Consider the following 20,342-nt stretch of genomic DNA (forward strand, 5'->3'; position numbering starts at 1 on the left):
GCTATAAATATAAAGCTCCAAATCATTTAAGCTTTGATTACGCATGTTTTCCTTTGCATTGGGAATCAAAAAGCTGGAGACAGTGTTTTGATAAGGGGGTGGGGATTGTGACATCCCTTATGGGTTAATTCCCCTTGTAAACATTTTCTTTGTAATTATGTAACCATAAATTAAAATGGTTGAGAGAGGGACACATATTCCATATCTTGAGGAGGGAGATTGCTTGAGGAAGTTGGTTGTTTTAAATATCAGTCATGGGTTGATAGTGTATTAAATTCATCTAGACAAATGAAGGACAGGACCATGTGTATTTTGGGCATAACTACAAGCAAGCGAGTACAAAATGGAAGGTAGAGGATGGGCTACATTTTCCAAGAAGGATGGGTTGTGTGGATCCTCGAGAAGAAGGGACAGTTAGCCCGTCGAAGTGTGCATGAAGGAAAAGAGAATTACTCATTCATGATTGAGGAAAAAAAAATCTGGGGCAGGAAGTTAGAAGAACCAGGAGAAGCAGAGGCGGGGAGGTTTGTGAAAACACACGAGTCATATGCACATGCATAATAGAAGGGAATACGAAAACTATAGGGAAGTCGAGAGGTTCCTAGTGATCCAACTACTTTGTTATGAGGGCAAAGAAAAATAGGAGAACTAAGATAATTTAGGGAGAGATAATCTCAATTGATATTCCAACTGAGAAACCTAAAGGGATCGTTGGTTGATAATCATTGAGCAATGGTTGTGCCTAATAGGGTTCATAAATCCACTAGAGACTATGTTGGTTGACAATGTCAGGGAGGTGGAGACACATAGGGCTAGTGGGTTGATAACACCTAATGGTGGTTCCATGAATTTGGGATGAGAACACAGGTCAAAGTTCCACTAAGTTGTTGTAGATTGCACTTTTATTCCTCTAGAGGTAACATAGTTGATAAATCCTTCATGTCATTAACTATATCTATCTCTCCAAATTTGAATTAAGACTCTCTATGTCTAAATCCCAATAAATCTTGGGATATTGTATTATAAGTCCCTATACATAAAAGAAAGTGTTCCCTACCTGAGGTGAATTTTTTGAATAGTTGGTGGGTGAAGGCAGTTTGACCTTGCAACACCTTATTCTAGCATATGATAATGGTTTAACCCCTTGAATCTCATCAAAAAATATTTTTCAAAATTCATCATTATATTTGAAAAATCCAAAAAAATCATAAAATCAAAAAATCTTACCAATCTCACCCCATGTTGCATTCGGTGGTAACACTAAATCAGGATCTCCTCAGAAATCCAGTCCAGCATAGGGGTAGTCATCCACGGCGATGATCTGCTGATCCCACCAGGTGAAGAAGTCATCGTCGAAGGCAGTCTGTGGGACCTCCCCACCCCCCAGACGTTTCATCAGATCAGCTCACCGGCCCATGCATGGATCGCGTGGGGTGCTGATGGAAACTGCTACCCTGGGGCGGAGTGCGGGAACCTTCTCGAAAAAGAAAGTACACAAGATGCTTCCATATCCAAAGTTTTTAGTCTGACCCCTCCTGATAGAAGTGAGCTGGCTCTTCATGTTGGCCAGAAGAGGAGTACACCAGTCGAACACAGTAGTGAGACAGTCAACTGCCACGCTCATGTTTTGCCGTGATGCCTGATGCAGAGAGGATGATCCGTTCACCCGAGCCATGGTGAACAGGATTATCCTAAGTGACAAACTCGCCACATGTGTGATGGAAATCTGGCTCCCAACCTTCCTGGGATGTCTAGGGCAGTATATCTGTACATAGTCCTCTATCGAGAGGGCACTCCGTGACCTGCCCCGGGACTGTACTACCTCTCCCCTTCGGGAAAGGCCCGTGATAAAATAGATGTCCTCCACTTCTACCCTGAGCGGCATCTGATCTATCATAAAAGCTTCCTCATCGACATCCCAATAATCAATGAGCATCTCAAGCAATCGCGTGTTCGCTTTCATATTTGGCAATTTGAAAAATTTAAGCAAACCGCATCCCCAGAGTGCATCTAATGCTTCTGGACTGTTCATAACTTCATTGTCTACCGCTGCATGTTCTCTTTCACGCCACGTGATAGGCATCCTGAGAAAAAATCAAGTTTTAACCGTTAGTTTTTGTTTAAAAATGATCCGCGGCGTATACGCGGGTCCCTATGCACACAGTCGCGTGTAGGGCTCGCGTATACGCGGGTTCAATATTACCAACCCGCGTATATGCCGCGAGCGAATTTTTGACAAAAGTTTAACGGTGAAACATCAATCATAAATCTTAAAACCTGTCACAATCAATTGCAAGCTAAGTATAAGGGTTACCTGGAGGTATTCGATGAATTTGGACGGTTGAATCTGGCTGTGGGAAGTTTGCTCCTTTTTCTCCAAATCTTTTGCTCTCAAACTCAAATGGTAAAAATGGTGAGTCCAAAATGCTTTTTATAAGTTTTGAAAATGCAAAATTTTATTTTGTTTGGCCTCATGTGACTTTTAACTTGGGAGCTTGGAATGTCGAGATTGGTTTGTTTTTTAGGACATTTTGGACATTTTTCGACAGTTCGAGACGGTTCCATGACTGCTGACCCGTCATGGCAGGTATCGTGTTCTCACTGGCATATAGGTTAGGGACACCATTTTTTCATTGCATTATGCATACTAGCCTCCATTTGACCGATACATCTGCCATAGGGTCGATCCCATCGTGTTATGGTTCGCAAGCCATCTTCACTCACCGATTCTTTAAATCATGACACGATGGTAGAGCTATCCTTTACATGGGCATCCTAGTTAGCACCTCACTAACATTTGTTGCCCATGCTGCTCTGATTTGAGTAGGCTCGGGAGTCCTCTGTAGTCCCACCATGACTTATGCGTTGAAGACTCATTCCTCTTAGCTTCTCCGCTTTGTTCTGGCCTTTTACCCTAGAGGCTCCTTTGTGTTGAGTTGTACTATTGCATTGCATGTTGACCAATTGCACCTTTTCGCCTGGAGCCGGCTTCACTTGGACTCGTGTTTAAGCCAACTTTTGACCATGACGTCTGCAAAATCAACCTTGCATACCTTTGACTTCTGCAGCTCGACACACCTTGACCCGTGGAAGGAACATACCTTTGAGTGTCACTGACCAGTTTTCACCTCCCTGCATTGAGCATAGGAACGTTCCTTTCCCGGGAACTAGATCATCTGTTTCACTGACACTCGTTCTTTCCACTGTACCATAGCATTCTTTTATTCTTTTTCTGGCTTAACAGAAAAAGACAAAAAAATTAAATATTCCAAAAAGAGAGGGAACGGGACATTATTTCCATTTATTGTTGGCAGCTAGAGTCAGTCGTGTCGCCCTTGAACAAAGCACTCAAAACAAAGTCTCCTCTGCATGGGTGGGATTTAGTTTGACTTAGGTACGCCATAACCTTGTTATTGAGTCAGTTCTCCCCCGATTGGTTATCTCTTCCAATCATATGGAGGGTTCGTTCGTGCCTCCTGCATGGCGAACTTATACAGAGTCATCATATGCTGCCACACAGTCACATTGAGTCGTGCTTTTGTTCAAGGGAAGTTAGCCTGAGTCGGCCTCTCTGCGGTGTCTCTTGACTCATTTTTCAGTCGGCCATCCCTGGTTGTCAGTGTCATGTCTATCATCACATCAGTTATATTGGTCCTTTACTCGTGCCGGTTTGAGAAGGTCCCCATTGACTTCTTGCTGGCGGGTCTTGTCCTTATCGACGACAACACCTTGCTCTAAGGACAGGCCTAGAGCCGCACCCTGGCCCTATTTTCATTATTGATAGGTCACCTTGTGCTCAGCATCGATCAGTATCATGGGTCTTTGACTGAGTGGTTTCCCTTGTGTTCGACATCAGCTTACATTATCACACATTGGGATTCGTGCAGTACCTGGGTTTCCATTTGACCCTATTGGTGAATACCTCACCTCTGTGTCAGCTTTCATTATTGGTTGGTTCAGAGGGTTTCTGCCGTGCGCTAGCTACATCTTGTGTACGCCAGAAACGTACTTCGGTTGGGTTACTACATCTTTTTCGTCTGATTCCTTCCACATTATTGGCCCACGGGTTACACTCGCGCTAGATTGATGGAGGATGCCTTAATGCCTTCCTTCTAGCGGATCTTTCCCTATCGACTTCGACTCATTGCTCTGGGGCAAAGATCTAGAGTCCATTTGGCAGTACCTTGGCGTTTGCAGTCATTAGTGGCAGATCCTTCGCTATCGACAGTGGGAAACCATCATTGTCTCCTGATCGATAGATTCTTACAGGTGTTCGACTCCAGCTCATCTATTCACACTTGTTAGATTGTACTAGGTACCTTGACGCTCATTATCATTATCGGTGAGTAGTCTCGCGTTTGTTAACGGTATACATCAATGACCGGTAATCAAACGATTTCTCACATGGTCGACTTCAGATCATTTATTCCCATGGTGTAGAAATGTACCACGGTGGTCGGTGAAGACCTCAGGTTGTATCAACATTCATTGGTTCACTTGACAGTTGCTCCTGTTGCTGCTAGTTGATACCACTCCACTTTATATGTTGCAGTCAGTCATGGCGACATTCTATATGCTGGCACCTGAGTTTGCAGTGTAGTACCATCCTATTCCATCATGTTCAGTTGGTACCTTTTGGGATCAGTTTTTGATATCAGTGATCCGTTGCATCTTTCAGCATCATTGACAGTCTTATATGTGATATTCAGACATGTACTTGTTCATTATGATTAGATGATCCATTATGTATCTTTCAGTCATTTATACTTGTATACTTAGTGGATCCGCTTGTACTTGATATGCGGACATGCTTTACTTTTTCTGAGCATGGGTATGCCCGCCTCAGACAGTGTTTCTTTCTGATCTCCTTTGGTGGCTTGGCAGGCTGAATTCTGGTGAAGTCCTCCTCGGTTTTTGACAGACTTCCTTTCCATGTACTCGCATAATATATTTCGGCCATCATGTACCCCTTCTGACCTCATATATTAGGGGGCATCTGTTATAGCTCCAAATCTCACTCTTATGGTTTGTGATGTTGTACTCATGGCCTAGGGCAACCCCTCCTTCCAGACCTAGTCCTAAAATTTAAAAAACAGTGTTTTATCCCTTATACGCGACATTGCCCTGAGTTAAACGCGTGTATATGTGGGTATGTGTATATCCAACCCGCGTGTATGTATTAAAACACTTAAAAAAATATAAAATTCCTTCTTTTCGAGCGGAGATCGCGGGTTTTACCTGCTGATCACCTGTTAGTGCCCGTGGCCCAACTGTTCCCAACCAACTCCTAACTAAAAAACTACTTTGGAGATGGTATAAAAAGACCTCAAAGGGAAGGCCTAAGGGAGAGAAGAGAGAGAAAGGTTATTATGCTGAGATTTTTCCCTTGACCAGGTCTGAAGTCCCTTGTGCCTTCTGCACTTCCCCCATTTTGTACAGGAAACCTTTGTTTCCTTGTGTGTTTATGTTCATCCACCATTTATGACATCATGGAGAGAGTCATGGAAGGAGTTTTGTTAGAGGCTTGAGGCTGGAACGGATCCGGAAGGAAGCTTTGCTTGGAGCCTGCTGAAGGTGACTCAGGTGAACATATTCCTTTTTATGTACTTTATTTGTCTATAATAAAAGAAACACATGTCTTGGTTCCTGAAATGAATCTTCTTTATGTTAATGATATTCATGTTTTGAATTCATGTGTAAATGGTCGTTTAGATTTCATAACTAACTACCTTTCTTTATAACATGAAGATGGTTTCTTTATAAGTTTTTGTCCATGTACTGTTGTGTTCTTTGAATTGTTTGTTTTGCAGGACGAAAGAGAAGAAGGGAACTCCAAGAAGGGTTTGGACCCTAAAGGCCTTCTCAAACGTAGGACCGAAGGTACGTACCCTTATCATAGAATTTTCTTACAATAGCATAATGGCTGTATGAATGCATGTTTCTTTGAATAGACAACTTTCAGTCTGCTAGGGTTTCACCCAAAAAGCCCTGGGGGAGTAATTCCCTCTACCATTGGTGGCTGGAGGTGAGGCAAGCTCGAGACCACTTGTTTCAGTTGATAATATCGGTTTAAAATTCCTTTGAAATCTCTCTACCTCAAGCTCTAGAATCTTTCTTGGGGTTAACAACTATAAGAATGACTTGGCTGTGGCTTGTCTATGATTAGGTGGAGAGTTGAAGTCCCCGTTGAGAAATATAGAGAATTAATAGATATGTGATTTCTCTACTATGATAATTCCTTGCCAGTGTCTTTTTACTTCTTGATTATGAACTTCTCTTTCTTATGTTATTATTGTGTTATTTTCATCAAGACAATTACCAAATCATGAACAATAAAGAGACAAGAGACTCAGTATATAGGTTGTCAGCCAAGGCTAAAACATCTCACTCTTTTAGAGGAAAAGACAAACAAATTCTTCTTATAGAACCTTCAATTGATGAATACCAAGACCATGACAAAGACCCTTGACACTAGATCCCTTCTAAGAACAAGTCACAAGCCTCCTTTTCACCCTTAGATCAACATTGCTCTTCTTCTTTCTCTTCTCAACTTCCTTCAGAATTTCGGCCTCTTCTTGTAGGTCTACAACTCTTTGCTTCAAAACATAAACCCTAAATCATCCTTTTGATCCTTGAATAGTCTCCTTTTGGAGGGAGACTCCTTTCTCTTCTAATCAGCTTCTTTCAGCGAAGTATTCACCCAATATCGATCACTCTTATATGACTGCAATCTTCGACCTTCCTTTGCCAACTTTGGATCTATAATCTTCGCACATGTGAGGGTAGACTAGCCCCAAAATAGTCCCACAATGGTGTCATTATCTTTGTTATCCATTTCTTCTTCCTTCGTTGATGTTAATGCTCCTTCTAAGATGATTTTCACAATTGGTTATTTCAAACTCGCTTGACCAAATTTTTGGTCTCCAAATGAGGTCGAGCACTGCTATACATAGTGTTTTGTCCATGATTATTAGGCCGACATGATCACTGGAATAGGCGGACATCATGTTTCTAGAATAATCCCTTTCATTGTAGGCCAACTTGAGAGAGGACTAGTGAAAAGGTCTTGGAGGGTGAAGTACAAAAACAAAATTTACTTTTACAATTTGTAACATGCCTTGAATACATGACAATGACTCTTTATACTTTTATGACTAGATGACAAAATCCTTAAGGGCTCACAATGGGAGACTTAACTAAAAATAAAATCTCTTTCTCCGGAAACCCATGATGCAAGCATTACAATAATTTTATTTTTCTTCTTTACATATTTTACAATTACATGTCATTATGAAGACCGAACCTAGTTACACTTTTCAACACTCCCTCTTAATTAGGGAGGTATTCATAATGGTAATTGGTCTTTCTCAATCTGAAGAATTTATCATATGAAAAATCAGATTGGTAACCCATCTGTATAACATCATATCAACCAGCATTGTCACATAGCAAGGCCTTGACTAACATCTCTACCTCTGCACAAGATCTAAGCTCAATGTTGGTGAGACCAATGATTTATAGACACCCTTATCATTGTCTCTCCTGGAACATACCGCACTTGGGTTCTCAGGGTGTGTTCCATTAGGACTATTCTTATCTTGGATTCCCAATCCTCAAATAATATCAATCCTTTATGACTACTCTTATCTTGGATGCCCTATCTCATCCTCAAGGAGCATCAGATTCCAGATGATTACACAATCCTCCATTTTGTATTCCCAAGCAAAGACCAGAATGATATGTCTATCTCTCCCTCTTAATTAGGGAGGACATATTTATTCCAATAAAGGAATGTACCTAAGCTCCCTCTTGGCTTAGGAATTTTCCAAGTTTCTTCCGAGTAAGAAACTTGTTTCTAGACTCCCTCTTAATTAGGGACCTACAATAGCTCCTTAGGTGGAGATGAACAAACAACCAACTACTTGAAGATCTCCTTCCTTCGATGTCATGAATTTATTCTTTGTTATGGAGTCTTCATATTTTGGGACTTCTTCATAGGGCACAAACCATCCATCACTTACATCCATGATTCAGTCATGCCATCATTCCTTTCATCATAAAGTAATCCATCAGTCTACATATGGCCTTGTTTCATGTCATGCTGACTTCTTCAAACTATCTTTTTTGGAAGGATATTACATCCTTCTACATGGTTCTCTTGGAAGACATTCATATTTCTTCCCTTGGCAACCCTACATAAACCCATCCAGATATTTGTTCAAAAATAAAGGAATAAAAATTAAAAACATTATATTTTTTATTGCCTTTCATCCTGACATCTTCTAGTTTGCATCAACATCCTGCATACATATCGACACATATCCCAAAGATATATATATTGTCAAGGGTCTCTTTCTTTTCAGACTTCATTAGAGTCTTCATATATTCCATGGAGATATCCTAGTAAAATATTTTTGGTCTTTCGGATGTTGATTTCCTTTAACATGGTTGCATATTCCATGGTCTCTACCTTCCCTTATTCACTCATTTCATTCACAGGAGCTTCCAATCAGAGTTCCTCAATTGTAGTCAACCACCTCATACTTCATGTGAGGACAACTTATGTTGATTTCATCTAGTGAATGTGTGAACCATGCATTCCTACATCCCTTTGAGGGAGGAGATCCTTTCTTTCGATCATGCTCTTAAGATAGAGAATTGGTTCATGATATCTGCAACCATATGAAATGACCTCCACAATATCAAATGTAAGCACAAATACCTCATTTTTCCTTTGGGTCGTCCAAACTTCCTACAGCAGCTTCCTTTGAATAAAAGAGCTTCAATCCCTTGATATGATTCACTTTTATGTCATCATACCATCATCCCATGAATTCCACAAGTTTGGAATTCTTGATGAAACACTTGCTTCCCCTCATGATTAATGAACCTTTCAATGAATATTCCATCAGAGAATCTTAAGGATCTAGCATATCCCTATTCAGCGGGTGTTTTATCTTGAATGATGTATGATGAGCCTTATCCTAGATGACTTCTTCCTTGTTTCCATAAGTGTCACTTGAGCTTTCAATGAGGTTTCCAAGAGCTATATCCTTCATATTTGACTACCATATATTATGTTCCATACATTCTTCATGTGATTTCATGAGCTCTTTACTTCTAATGCTTCTACCGTGATGTCATTTTCTAATATGATGCATCATACATTATTTGCAATGCTTCCTATTTAGATAGTTATTATTTACACAACATAAGAGTACTTAGTGGAGGAGATCATCTTAGTCATAGTAGAGATCTTTTACTTCCTCCTTCTTAAGTTTGTTCTTCTCAGGTTCTTCCACTTCTTTGGTAATATGGGCTTCTTCCTTATTTCTCTTGTTATTGTCCTTCTTAAGTTTATGACAATATCTTCTATAGTTCCCATATTCTTGACATCCATAACACTGAACCTTTTCCATTTTCTTCATTTTCTTCTGAGGACCAAATTTACCAAACTTTCCTTTTCTCTTTTTCATAGCAGCATATGCTTGATTTTTCTCATTTGATCCTACATCAGTTTTTGTCTTTAGCCCGGTTTATTCAATCTTGCATAATGGCCATAGATCCTAGAAAGGAGTCGCTTATTTCTTCCCATAAATACTTAAAGTGAAGTTTCCTCATTCATCGGGTATTGCATTTGATACTACAGTGGTCGTTTCTCCACCAAACATTATTTCTCCCAGATCTTGAAGTTGATCTCTTATTTCAGAAATCCTCATGAAATATGAGGATATTCCTTCTTCCTTTGAAATCTTTAATTTGTAGATTTCTTTCCTTAGAGAGATAAATTATCCTACAGTACTCACTAAAAACAACTCTACCAATTTGTTATATATATCTTTTGAAGTGCTTAATTTTGATACATATGAGATGAGGGAGTCTTTGATGGGCTCTATGTGAATCCTCTAGGCCCTCACTACCCCTTTCATATATTTAGAAAGTGCTTGAGCATCTTCTTAAGGAGGTTGGGTTATTGACCCCTTAATGTGTTCGATGACTTCATTCTAATAAGGTTTAGATGTGTTTTTTTCTTCCATGTAGGAAAATTTGAAGCCCCAACTAATTTGTTTCTCCCCTTGTAAAAATACATTTTGATAGATTCAGATGAAGTCATAAATATACTTACTTGAGTAGATGTTTCTTTCTCCAGTTGCTTCCTCCTTTAACTTGATAGTGATATAGATAGTAGAAGACTACTTCTTGATAGATTCTTTCTACAAGAGTAATCCTTGATAACTTTGGGAGAGATATCACCTTGATGGAGTTATTCAAAGGTTAAAGCTTTACATTAATGAGAGAGAGATTGCTTCACAAACCCTTTTGAGAATGATGACCATGTTCTTCGATCTAGCCTTCTTTATTCTTTGAAAAAGCGTATAATCCCTAGATGATGGTTGAGTGATGATCTTAGAAATGCTTCTAGGGTTTTCCGTCTTTCTTTCTGTTTCCTCCATGATGATGATTTCAAGACTTTTGTTGAGGTAGATTTCTTTGATCTAGGGTTTTGGTATGATGAAGATATTGAACTTTCACTTTGGTATTCTTTGACTCGCTTTGATCACTTTCTTAAAACTTGACCCTTGTGTGTCTCTTTGATTAGATGCCCTATTCTTGACTTTGCCAACTTAGCTCTAATACCATGTTGAGAAATCTAGAGCATCAATATATAGGTGATTTCTCTAGTATGATAATTGCTTGTGAGTGTCTTTTTAATTCTTGATTATGATATTCTCTTTATAATGGTATTAGTGTTATTTTCATCAAGACAATTACCAATTCATGAACAATAAAGAGACACAGTATATAGGATGTCAGCCAGGGCCAAAACCTCTCACTCTTTGAGAGGAAAACCCAACAAATTCTTCTTATAGAACCTTCAATTGACGAATACCAAGACCATGAAAAAGACCCTTCACATTGGAGCCCTTCCAAGACCAAGTCAAAACCCTCATCTTCACCCTTAGATCAATGTTTATCTTCTTCTTTCTCTTCTCGGCTTCCTTCAGAATTTTGGCCTCTTCATGTAGGTATGCAAATCTTTGCTTCAAAACAGAAACCCAAGATCATCCTTTTGATCCTTGAATAGTCTCCTTTTGGAGGGAGACTCCTTTCTCTTTTACTCAGCTTCTTTTAGTGAAGTCTTCACCCAATATAGATCACTCTTTGATTGCAATCTTCGAATGTGCGATCTTCGCATGTGTGAGGGTAGACTAGCCAAAAAATAGTCCCACAATGATGTCACTATCTTCGCTATCCCTTTCTTCTTCCTTTGTTGATGTTAAGGCTCCTTTTAAGATTATTTTTGCACTTTGTATTTTCAGACTTGCTTGACTGAATTGTTGTTCTCTAAATGAGGTTGAGCACTGCCATATATAGTGGTTTTTCCACGATTATTAGGCTGACATGATCACTGGAATAGGTCAACATCATCTTTCTAGAATAATCCCTTTCATTGTATGCCGACTTGAGAGAGGACTAGTGACAAGGTCTTGGAGGGTGAATTACAAAAACAAAATTGACTTTTACAATGTGTAACATGCCTTCAATGCATGAAAATGACTCTATAAACTTTTATGACTAGATGAAAAAATCCCTAAGGGATCACAATGGGAGCCTTAACTAAAAATAAAATCTCTTTCTCATGAAACCCATGATGCAAGCATTACAATAATTTTATTTTTCTTCTTTACATATGTTACAATTACATGTCATTATGAAGACTAAACCTAGTTACACTTTTAACCAATCCCAATCTTAGCTTTTGAGCATATTTAATCAAATAAGCATACTTAAGCTTTCCACCTTGAATGTCAAGCATGCATTAAATGTGTGGGATTAAAGATTGTTTTGGTATTGGTTTTAATGTACTGGACAAATGCTTGTGATATAATGTGGAATGCATTTTCCTTCATCTTTGAGGAATGTTGATTTCCTCTAAGGTTCTTGGGTAAATGAACGAATCCTTGTATGCATTCTGGATCTAGTTTTATGTTTATTATCAGCGCAAGAGACTGGTAGATCACTAAAATTGTTATGAGCTTGAAATTTGTCCAATGGACCTAAGTATAAATGGATGAAAAAAACTCTATTTTGTTTATTATGTAATTGATATATATATATACACATACACATATATAACAATGATATCTCTCCTGAGCTTGGAAACTAACAACGAGGCATAGAAACCAAATCTGTCAATTACATAATAAACAAAATAGAGCTTTGTTCATCCATTTATACTTAGGTCCATTGGACAAATTTTGTAAGCTCACGAGGGATGGTGTTAATGCTAAATATATGCATGCATTCAAATTTTTGGAGGGATAGCTCCAAGATATATATATATATATATATATATATATATATATATATATATATATATATATATATATATATATATATATATATATATGTATGTATATATATATATGTATATATATATACATATATATATATACATACATAGATATATATATCTATATATATATATATAGATATATATATATAGATATATATATCTATGTATGTATATATATATATGTATATATATATACATATATATATATACATACATAGATATATATATATATATATATATATATATATATATATATATATATATATGTATGTATGTATATATGTATATGTATATATATATATATATATATATATATATATATAGATATATACATGCATACTCTCATGGGATTGAGTGGGGGGTGATATGTATGCTGGTTATGTATGCCACGGAGGCTTTTTCAGGGGATAAAAGGGAGGATCCTCATCTAACCATGTGATTAGGCATCATGCCCAAGGGTGGAAGAGGAGGAAATATGAGTTGTAGGATGTTAAGGAGTATCAGTTGTCCATGTATCCCATAAGTATTTTCCTAGGAATTTCGAAGGGAGTCTAGGACAACCCCACCAGGATTTAATCATTGGAATGAAGTGGTATTGTGGGACCCACTTGGAGGAGAAGTCATGTATGTGGATGGGTTTATGCATTTTGAAGTGATGGTGTACATGTTCATGTGGCCTCCTCATCACCTCGCCATTAAAGGTAATAGATGTCGCCCTAACAAATGGGAATGGAGGCCATAATGGAAAAGGTCGGCACAATGTGGCAAGGGTGGATCCTGCACACGTGGATGTGATGAAAGGTGTTGAGACATGTGGATGAGGGGTCCACAAGGTATCTACGCAACCCTAAAAGTATAACCCTGGAAGTTCCAAGAGGGTTTGCAAAGGATACTATCAAGATTTTATCCCAAGGTTGAGGTGGCAAAGGGGTCTCGTACTATGTATAAGTTAATATACATATAAATATACATACATACATACATATATATATATATATATATATATATATATATATATATATATATATATATAGATATACTTGTGGTTATGGAAAGGTCATGACCCCAGTTATGAATAGGTCAATAATTGATATAACTTGACCTAGCATGAGCGGGTTAGAAGCTACCATGTGGGGGTGATGTGGCATTTCCATGACAGGACATTGGAGGTCGGGTCATCAGAGTAACTACCTCCTTCTACCCTTAATAGGGGCTAGGGATAGTAGGGAGTATGTTATACCCCCAACCAAATACTTTTCATTGTAAAAAAGGAAAATTGATTACAATTTTATGCCTTTAAATAGGCTACATTAGAGAAAAACTCCATGGGAAAAATGATTGGTTTTCAAAACCTAGAGCTGAAAAAACGCCATCAACATATTAACTATTTTACCTCAATTTCATTGTTTACTATTTTACCTTAATTTTATTTTAATTATTAATTTTATTATTTTATTTTCTTTTTATTTTTATTTTTATATAATTTGATCGAGTCAAAATGTTTATAGGACGGGATAGGACAGGACATGATATGACTTTACAACATCTTTTCCATATTGGGCTAGAGAGCGCCTCATGACACAATAAAAACGTAATCTAGGTCATTCTTTGTGAAGGGGTTAAATTGTTGAGTATTACAAAGTAGCTTTGGTTAATATCATCATTAGATGGTAGGAATGTAGGAAACAAAACCATTGGGTTTCTTTTGTAATAGTTATCATGAGGGAGATTAGTTGTGAATGTGAAAATTAATTTAAAATTTTCTAATTTAGTTATCATAAGGTAAAGGAAGTTGTTTAGTTGAAAAGAGGTTTATTTGAAATATTATTTAGTAGATTTGGAATATAGAGATTCTAAAGGTAAATGATACTAAATCTTGATGTTATAATTAATACTTAAGATAAATTTTATGGGGTAGTTAGTCTAGGGGTTCTTTCGAATCTTAATGGACAAAAAGGGGGGTTTGAGATAAGTTAGTGGCTATGGATTTCCTATGATACTAAGGTGGAGGAATGAATGTGATATGTACACAATTGTGGATATTTCACTGAAATAATGTATCACAACAAATCTGATGTAACACCAAAATATTTACTATGACGATTAATTTTTTTTAGATATGAGATTCTTATATTATTGGATTTCTACTCAAATGTATGAAATAGTTGAAATGAAAAAAATAAAGAATAAAAAAATTACTCACATACCATCCACAAATAAACACAAGATTGACCCTGGGAAACCCATTACGAGAGAAACCCAACTAGAAGTTGAGGTCGTTTTGCTCTCTTTCTCTAGTATAGAAATATGCAAATTCAAAGAAAGAGGTCTTCATTGTGGAGTTATCTGAGACATTATGGCTTATGACGTTGCTATAGAATCTCATCCCCCTATGTTTTTCTCTCTAACTTACCATTCCTAGTTGTTATGCTCAAATATGGAAAAAATACAAGGACATCAAATTTAAACCCTACTTCTCCTAGGGGCCTAATATTTAACATATCCCACCATCTCAGGGAAAAGTTTTGAGTTCCTCAACCCTTAGTTACAGTTACAATTTTGGACCTTCTAGAATATTCTTGAAATTCCACATGTGGCTAGCCTCATATGTGCGAGTAATGATCTCTGATTTTGGCATCCTCTCATACTATTTTGGTCAACGCATTAGGTCAACTTGCGAAAGGCATAATTTTTTGCATACAAGCTTTGATTGATTTAATTTTTGCATTGTTGAAAAGGTCCCTAAGTGTATATTATAATTAAAGGGATGTAATTTTTTCTCGTTGACCCCCAAAACCGTCATTTGATTCCTCAAAATGGCCTTAGAAGGTTTAAGACCCTAATTTTCCAAAATGGGACCTACCATTAAAATGACCTACAAGTTGATTCTTATATTTTTTCCACTCTAAAATAATTGAGATAAATGAAAAATAATATAGTGATCCAATATAAATAATACCTTCTCATTCATGGAGGATTTTGGTCCCCAAAATATCTATTCGAATGAGGTGACTCAAAAATTTTCCTCTACCTTCTCTGAGGAGTACCACTTTTTTTCTTTTTTTATGGAATTTTTCCTTTCAACCCAATTTTCCAAAGGTCATGCTAACCCTATATTGCATTTATATACCTCTTTTAAAGAATTTTGTACTTTTCCTACTCTGCCTAAGTATATGGTTTAAGTTCCCCTAAGAATGGTAGGACCTACTCCTCTTGTTGATCCAATATGGAGGGCTCATAAAGTTTGAGATTATCCACATTCACTATTGATTAAATGTGCATGTGTGGAAGTATATTAAATTTGTAAGTGTCATCTCTCACCTTTTCTACTATCTTGAAAGGACCATATTATAGAACCTTGATTTTCTTACCAGGACCCTATATTCTTTCCTTATTTAGTTGTAACCAAATTATATCTCCCACTCTAAAAAACTTCTATGTTGTATGTTGATCATGTTTGACTTTGTATTTCTCCTATGACTTCTTCAGTGACACCTAGACTTGCAAATGGATCTACCTAATCTTCTCAACATGTTTTTTTGCTCACATTGATCCCTTATGAGGTCCTCCCCCAGTCCTTATTTTTTTCCATATACAAAATCCAAGGGTGAAGGTGGAAAGAATCCAAAGTAAGTTTCAAAATATGACCTACAAGTAGAATTTTGGAGTACTCTATTATAAGATTTTTGTATATAGATCATATTTTCATCACAGGTTTTCAAATGATTTGGATTGTAACCACTCAAAATTTGCAACAAAGTCATGTTGACTACTTATGTCTACCCATCTATGTCTGGATAGAATATTGTATATCTCTTCAACTTAGTGTCCAACTTCTCCTAGAATTTAGTCCAAAATGCACTAAGAAATTTGATATATTTATTTGATATGGTGCATTTTGGTATTTAAAAGTCCACCTAGACCTATTCAAAGAACATGCTTTTTGCTTCTCTTCCTATGATAATATTTTTACAAGGCATGAGAATGCACATCTTTGTTGGCTTATATGGGCCTGACCCAGGTTCGGAAGAGTTAATTAGCCAAACAAATCTCGCAGCTACCAGCCCTTTCGACAACAATCCACGGAGCGCAGACTGAGGTCTCACCCGAGGTAGCAGGGAAGGGTGCTAGAACCAGGTTTCTGCACCCTTGGGATGTCTTGATGTGGTCTGGAGGGTTCGCGCATCGTTCTCTGGCCTCATGCCACTCCACTTCCGCACAGATTCGAACAGGGCTATTCCGTATTGCTTATAGATCAGATCTACTTGTTACAGTCTTTAAGCAAACATTTAATAAAGATAACCAGCGCGCGCATTCAAACAAGATACATATTTGCATAAACCCATAACATAAGAATAAGCATATAGATCCAAAAGAAATATCAACCATAAATTAACCAAATCCACAATCTTTCAGATTTAACACAGTATTTCGTAACCAACTTATCTTTATTCAACTTCTTTCATCAATAAAACCATATCTGCCCTGTGCACTCAGCTACAAGGGTCCACGCACACAGCTGCAAACTCTACCAGGGCTCTGCGCACACAACTTCAGAGCCTCTATCTACCCACCAACACCCTTGACTTGAACTTACAGATGTAGAATATATTGTCTTTACAGACCCATAGTACTACGATTCATTTAAACCCAAAAAAATGCCTTCTACCCTTAGAGCCTCGCTCTATTTATACCTTCCCATGGTCCACGAACCATGGGTAGGCCGACTTACTTCCCAATATTCTATATTGTTTCTTGGGTGGACAACCCTTTGACTCGACCTATTACATTTCACACTCCACATATTTCGGAGTTTTACAATATTTTCATCCTAACTTATAGGCTTTATGCCCCAAAACTGTTACGTGGGACCTCCGCTACCTAATAGTCCCCCAACACAATCATCGTGACTCATCCCGAGTCACTCGTCGATGCGGTGAGACGCGCTACCTAGGCTACACGGTTCACCTCCCTTCAAGTGATGCCCTTCATTCTGCTGCTCCTTCTTTGTCTCCTGCAACGATTCTTCCAGCTCCTACTTCGGTGTTTCTACCAATTCTCGCAACTGATAATGCTCATTCTGTTCTGCTCGGTTAACACAAAACACCCTCTCATAGGATTTTAGCTCTGGCTGGGGCGCCGCATACGGGACCTCCTCGTACCAATGTGGCCAATTTCCAATCTCATATCTTCTCTTCGCACTGTCTGTAGCAGCTTGTGTTGCAATTTTGCAAGACCATTGTTGTTGTTCGTGAGATCCCAATCCTTGAGGTACATCAAAGATGACTTGTTTACTGCACTTCCATCATTTGTCTCTGTATTTATAGCCTTTCCCTTATCTTTTATGGTTCGCCGACCAGCCCATGGGTGAGGCTGCGGCATCCAGACCAGTTTTGCTTCGTGTCGACAAGTTTCTGGCACATCCCCTACCATCGATGTTGAACTCTACGCGGTGCCCACAGCTGTCAACACCGTATTGTTCAGAAAGCCCTGCATCACCCTGGGCCATATCACAATCCTCGGGCTTACTCCTTGAGCATAGATAACGAAAAAATCCATAACAGCGGGAAGGTACAACAACTTACGGTTCTCAAAAACACAGCTCGTTCAATGGATACCTCTTTGTGATTTATAAGTGTTTTGAAATTCAAATTTGTTGGCTCCCGCCTTTTCTGATACCCTCATGTCAAGCCTACGATAGAGCATTCCAGATCTAGCTCGTACCCCTTCTCTTAATTTCCCACCACCCGCTCCCTTTTGCCATAATGTAGACATCTTGTCATGAATAGTGACAGCAACGGTCACCTCTCTACTTGTCAACAGAGCAGCGCAACCGTTTCCATGCAACTACGACCCTTGTGATAGACCAGATCTACGCGCACCCTGGTGGTCGTGCAGCTTCCCCCTAGACTGCTTTATCGTCCCGCGCTCTCTTTCAACTAGCTGGAGCGGTGAGACTATCCTTCGGGCGGTTAGTTAGGTAGTCGGCCCACCTGTGTAGAGCTTCAAGCGACTTCCATTCACTCTTCCCAGGAAGGGGTCTCCATTGAGCTTAGCAAGCTGGACCGCGCCCCCATCTGTAACTTCTTTGATTACATAGGGTCCCAACCAATGCATTCGGAGTTTGCCAGGGAATTTCTCAAACTTGCTATCATATAGTAATACTAGATCATTCTCCTTGAAAGTGTGCACCTTGATATGGCAACCATTGCACGCTTTCTCTCGATGTTTCTATACTTGTTGATGGAATCCAGCCAAAAACCGTTCCTCCTCAAGTTCCTCCAGTTGCACGAGCCATTCCTCCAAAGCCCCACGATCTGCCATGCCTATTATTGCCACTATTCGCAGACTAGGTACAATGCATTCCACGGGCATTACGGCCTCCCTTCCATAGAATAAATGGAAAGGTTTCTGACCCATCAACTTCTTGCACGTGGTTTGGTATGCCCATAGTACAGCAGGGATGCGCAAGTCCCAATCATTTCGTTGCGCATTATAGACCTTCATCAACGCTGTCTCCAAAATTTTGTTGAATGCTTCAACGGTCCCATTCACTTGCGGGTGGTATGGCGTACTCTGTTGATGGTATGTCTGGAATTCTTCAGTGAGTGCATTGGTCGTTTCATTTAGAAAGTGCATTCCCTGGTCGCTCATGAGAATTTTGGGACATCCAAACTTGTCAACACATTCTCGAACAAAAATTTCGCAGCTGTAGTAGCCGTGCAATCCTTAACCAGCTGTGCCTCTACCCACCCAGTCAAGTATTCTGTCACGGTGATGATATAGCGCGCGCCCACCTTCCCTCGAGGTGCGATAGGTCCTATGAATTCGATTGCCCACTTCTCGAACAGTTGTAGCGTCATCTGTGGCTTGAGCGGCATTTCATCCCTCCACGATGGTTTCTCAGTCCGTTGACAGACGTCGCAGGTCCGAATGTACGCTTTCGAGTCTTAATGTAGAGTTGGCCACCATATTCTTGTGCGAAGAATCTTCTGTGTTGTGATGCGACCCGCATAATGTCCTCCAGCGACCCCCCCATGTGCTTCGGCCATGATTTTTCCTCGCTTGAATTCAGGTACATATCTGCGTAATATTTCGTCGTTGCCCATTTTGTAGAGGTATCCTACAATAACAGTAAATTCTATTACGCGTATCACCAACTCTTTCTTTTGTTGAATGGAATATCCCTGCGGCGCGGTTCCTATAGTTAAGAAATGGATTATGTCCTCAAAATGGCCATCCGCAATGTGCACTACATACAGTTGTGCATCCGGTAGTCCTTCCTCTAAATTTATGGGCTCTTCGTCTGTCTGAATTTGGGACAAGTGATATGGGCCTGTATTTAAATGTCCTGGATTAACGACGACCTCGAAGTCATACTCTTGAAATAATAGCAGCCACCGACAAATGCGTCCCCCCAACATAGGCTTCACCAGGTATTTTAGTATAGAGTGATCAGTATACATCTTAAAGTGTCCTCCGAGCAGATAGTGGCGGTATTTTTGGAGCGCGTATACCATCGCCAATCCCTCTCACTCAATAGTGGAGTAATTCTTATCAGCTTTTGACAAACGTCGACTTGCGAATGCAATTGGGTGATCAAGTCCCTCCGCTCCTTCTTGAGTGAGTACTACACCTAATGCAATACACGACGCGTCAACATGCACATGAAATACGATATCCCATTTCAAAAAGACCAATATGGGGGCTAATGCCATATTTTCCTTAAGTGTTTCCAGACTTTTGTTGCATTCTTCATTCCAGTAATAAGTAGCATCCTTCTTCAACAACTGTTCCAATGGAGCCATGATCTATGCGTAGCCTTTTATGAACTTCCGATAGTAACCAATGTGGCCCAGTGTGGCATGTAGTTGTTTGACACTTCGCAGTGCTTCCAAGTTGGGTATGACAACGATATTTTCCAAATCCACCATCAGACCTTGCTTACAAACCACATGGCCGAGCAGGTTCCTGAAGGGGACGA

Source organism: Pinus tabuliformis, chromosome 5_1 (genome assembly GCF_031772625.1).
Source record: "Pinus tabuliformis cultivar Carrire ecotype Pingquan chromosome 5_1, CPIR1, whole genome shotgun sequence".
Taxonomy (NCBI): Eukaryota; Viridiplantae; Streptophyta; class Pinopsida; order Pinales; family Pinaceae; genus Pinus; species Pinus tabuliformis.